General features: G+C 37.7%; 1 pseudogene; it reads right to left on the reverse strand.

The window, feature by feature from the left end:
- Positions 1-411: 411 nt before the first annotated feature.
- LOC118892514 lies at positions 412-3,855 on the reverse strand (annotated as a pseudogene).
- Positions 3,856-5,014: the final 1,159 nt, after the last annotated feature.

Raw genomic sequence — 5,014 nt, forward strand, 5'->3', positions numbered from 1 at the left:
TCCACATCTTCACCACCATTTGCAATTCTCTCCCTTTTTAATTATAGCCATTCTAGTGGGTGTGAATTGTATCTCTTGCTGGTTTTGATTTGCATTTCCCTGATGATTGATTAATGGTGTTGAACATCTTTTTATATGCTGACAATCTGTTGTAGTAATTTTTGCTTCTTACAAAAACTGCTGACACATCTAGAAATATTTCCAAAAAACAAGGCATGTTTTTCAGTGCTAAGGCAATTGCTCTGATGCACTTTTCTTGGCTCACTGTGATATGTCACGCTCCATGTTCTGTTGTTTTGCTCAAGGGCTCTACATACAAACAGTTTCACTTGGCTTTGGCTTGCCCATTGTTGAGCCTAAGCTCAACTAAACACATGGAGACTTTGAAAACCTTTCAGCATAATGCTGTAGTTAAGATCTGGCTAAAGCAAGTATTTTTTCTAACACCTTGAGCTGCGTATTGCCTTGAGTAATCATCATCTGGATTGTATCCTCTTCAGTGGCACTTCAGTTTCTTTTGAATTCTTCCCTTGCCCAGTCCTTCAGGTATTTGTGATCACAATCATTTGGAACTTGCCGAATTGCCTGCAAAATCCTTCTGTGGAGGAGGAGAACTTGTTGCTTTCTCATGAACTGCTTTAGTGTTACTTTTGCTATGGGTAAGCGGGAAGTGGTGATGTCCTCCAGACAGCGAGGTTCACCCAAGCTGATTTTTTTCTTTTTAATTTATTTTTGGCTGCATTGGGTCTTCATTGCTGCACACAGCATTTCTCTAGTTGAGGCGAGTGGGGGCTACTCTTTGTTGCGGTGTGCGGGCTTCTCATTGTGGTGGTTTCTCTTGTTGCAGAGCATGGGATCTAGGCACACAGGCTTCGGTAGTTGCAGCATGTGGGCTCAGTAGTTGTGGCACACGGGCTTAGTTGCTCTGTGACATGTGGGATCTTCCTGGACCAGGGCTCGAACCCGTGTCACCTGCATTGACAGGCGGATTCTTAACCACTGCACCACCAGGGAAGTCCCAAGCTCATTACTTTTTAATGCTGCATAATATTGCATTGTCTGGATGTACCAAGTTTATTTGTCCATTCATCTACTGAAGGACAACTTGGTTCCTTCCAAGTTTTAGCAATTGTGAAGAAAGCTGCTATAAACATCCATGTTCAGGCTTCTGTGTGGACATAATATTTCAGCTCCTTTGGCTAAACACCAAGGAGCATGGTTTCAGGATAATATGGTAAGAGTATATTTAGTTTTGTAAGAGATTGCCAAACTCTTTCCTGAAGTAGCTATACCATTTTCATCCCCCTCAACAATGGATGAGAATTCCTGTTGCTCCACATCCTTGCCAGCGTTTAGTTTTGCCAGTGTTTTGGATTTTGGCCATTCTAATAGGTGTGCAGTATTAAAACAACTCACTGTTTTAATTTGTATTTCCCTGATGATATATGATGTGGAGTATATTTTCATATGTTTATTTGCCATCTGTGTATCTTTTCTGTTGAGGTGTCTTTTGAGGACTTAGGTCCATTTTTTAATCAAGTTGTTTGTTGTCTTATTATTGAGTTTTAAGAATTCTTTGTATATTTTGTATAACAGTCCTTTATCACATGTGTCTTTTGCAAATATTTTCTCCCAATCCATGGCTTATCTTCTCATTCTCTTGACATTATCTTTCACAGAGCATAAGTTTTTAATTTTAATGAAATTCAACTTATTATTTCTTTCAAGGATCACGCTTTTGGTGTTGTATCTAAAAAGTCATTACCATATCCAAAGTCATCTGAGTTTTCTCCTATATTTTCTTCTAGGAGTTTTAAAGTTTTGTGTTTTAACATTTAGGTCTATGACCCATTTTGAGTTAATTTTTGTGAAGGGTATAAGTTCTGTGTCTAGCTTTTTTTCTTGCATATGGATGTCCAGTTGTTCCAGAACAATTTGCTGAAAATACTATTATTGCTCCATTTTATTAATATTCCCAGAGTCAGATATAAAACATAAAGTTAATTAATTCTGATAGTATACTCAGAAACCCCAAAATTTCTATTTGACTTTACAAATAATTTAAGGAAAAGTTGTTTTTGTCTTAATTGGGTTCCTAATGGGGATATCCCTTCATATGTAGTTAATAGTGTATGTTTTAGAGTCAAACTTGATTATACCATTTTCCAGTTGTGTGGTCTTAGGCAAGTTGATTAACTTTTTTGAATCTCAGTTTCCTCATCTTTAAATGGGTCAATATTTTTCTTATGGGGTTGCTGTGAGGGTTAAATAAAGTGCTTTTTGTAAAGGGCTTTTCACATTAGTAAATACTTAGCAAATAAAAACTATCACTATTATTTATACTAGGAGAATCCTTCTTTAGCAAAGGAACATCACAAAGGATGTTTAAATGTTTCCTTCCCCTAGAAAGTATAATAATTAAGAATTCCAGAGTAATCTAATATTACCTTTGAGCCTTAATCCATGGGAACCACAAATGTTCCAGGGAATTATGGCTGGGGAGCAGCATCCTTTCGGAAGACATGAGATATTGTGGGAAATTAAAGGTAGTATATGTGCACAAAATATTTTGGTGATATTCTCTGTACAAAATGAAGGCAGAAGATGAATATGATAAAAGACAAGAGCCCAGTGCTTCTGAAGTTTATTTCTTGTGTACATATTATTCTCTGTTATTTTGCCCCCAACCTCTCCACCTCAGTCCTCCCTTTTCTTACTGTTTTGTCATTCTGGAACTGCTACACTAGGATTTCCTATAGAGAAGAAGTAACTATAAATGCAGTAGAAATATTTTACTTTCCACTCTCAATTAGGTTAAGAATATGGCTCAATCCTGAAGTTTACCCATACACTGAAAAGTTGTAATTTATTTAAAAGACTTTCTATATTTAAGCAAATTAATATGTACCAATTAATTCATTAATTAAATGAGAACTTAATGTGGCATGACTGTTGTAGGCAATGGAGATAAATTGGTGAACAAGATGGACAAAGATTTCATGATGCTTCTATGAGTTAATGTTATAAAATCATTAAAGTTGTTACAAAGAGGGTTTTTTTTGAAAACTTTTATTATTATGGAAATTGTCAAACATACAAAAGCAGGGAGAAACTGCAATGTTCCTATCATTTGGTTCACTAATTATTAACACATGGTCAAACTTGTTTAATGTGTAACTCCCATACTTGAAGACTTTTTGAAAGGCACAGTAAAGATGCTTTGATTTTAGCTTATATGACCACCTTCTCTGCTTTGGGATTTAAAAAATAAGGACACAGCTCTTAATTCTTCCAACCTTAGCATCATGAGAAAAGCTTTTCATTCTTCTCAGTAGGCCAGCCTCTCATGAGAGGCCCAGGAGTATCCAATCCTGCACTGAGAGCCACTAGAAAATTGGATTGGCCTCACTTTCTGCTGCCTTGCCCCTTGCCACATGATGAATCTGGGGAATTAAATTAAGTTTAGTAACCCAACAACTTGGTATGATCCTGGCCCTAGGGCATGACTGTCTCCATGCAGTTCACTCTGGACACAGAACTAGTTTTAAAACACCCATCATAAATTTTATCTATATGTGTGTGTATATATATATATATATATATATATATATATAATTTACATATATAATATAATTTATTTATATATGTGTGTATATGTATATGTGTGTGTATATATATGCACTCCACCCACCACAGTATGACCATGGTACAAATGTGAAGGGTTTTACTCCCTATGGGCCCTGATTTTGCTTTCTTCACTAGTAATTCAGCGTTTTACCATTTCACTCGCTGCCAGTCACTGCCCTGAACAGAAGCCTGCCATCTCAATGGCTGCACTGGTGTAGGTCCTGACATGTCCGGCTTCATGCAGGACAGCTACCCTTCCACCACCATGTGCTTCTGCACCTCTGAAGCGGAGGTAATCCCATCCCTATAACTCCCAGGCCTACATCCATTTTCTTTATGGTACGTGAGTAACACTTTTATAAGGGTAAAACTATACTGTTAGATGAAATAGGTTGAAGAGGAAATAATTATGCAAAAAATGGCATATTTTGATGACAGCTTTTTAAAGGGGGGGAAAAAATTAGAGAAAAGCCTAATAAAAAATATGCTAGAACACTAGCACAATTTGTCCAAGGATGTTAACATTTGGGATATTATTTCTAATCACTTCTTTACTAAGTTATGTAATCTTCCACATTTTCTAAAATTAATATATTTCAACAGTCAGGAAAAAAACTAAGGCAAAACACTAAAAACCTCTCCAAAGTCACAGCATTAAAAACAGTCAACAAGATTAAAATGGTATTAAATCATTTTATGATTTACTGGCCAGAGGCTTGTTCAAAAATACGTTATAATAGACATCTTACTGTGAAACAGTATGGCTCTGAAAAACCAGACATATGATTGTGCATATGTTTTTGTTTTTTTTTTTTTTTAAATTGGTTTTTTTTTTTTTAAACTTTTTGGGTTTTATTTATTTATTTATTTATGGCTGTGTTGGGTCTTCGTTTCTGTGCAAGGGCTTTCTCTAGTTGCGGCAAGTGGGGGCCACTCTTCATCGCGGTGCGCGGGCCTCTCATTATCGCGGCCTCTCTTGTTGCGGAGCACAGGCTCCAGACGTGCAGGCTCAGTAATTGTGGCTCACGGGCCCAGTTGCTCCGCGGCATGTGGGATCTTCCCAGACCAGGGCTCGAACCCGTGTCCCCTGCATTGGCAGGCAGATTCTCAACCACTGCGCCACCAGGGAAGCCCCTGTGTATATGTTTTGTTTTGTCTTTCTTTTGATTTTAGAGTTCATACATGTCCACTTTAGGAAATTTAGAAAATGCAGAAAAACACTGGAAAGGAATAAACATCACCCTTTGTAAACATACTGTGGCAACCATGGAGTGATGTCTCTCTGACGGTGCAAGGAGTGGAGTGAGAGGACAGCCTCCAATGGCCACACCTTCAGGGTACTCAGCCTCATCCACCCGAGGCCACGCCCCCAGCTGCCTCTCAGCCA

This window comes from Balaenoptera musculus, chromosome 3 (assembly GCF_009873245.2).
Source record: "Balaenoptera musculus isolate JJ_BM4_2016_0621 chromosome 3, mBalMus1.pri.v3, whole genome shotgun sequence".
NCBI classification, from domain to species: Eukaryota; Metazoa; Chordata; class Mammalia; order Artiodactyla; family Balaenopteridae; genus Balaenoptera; species Balaenoptera musculus.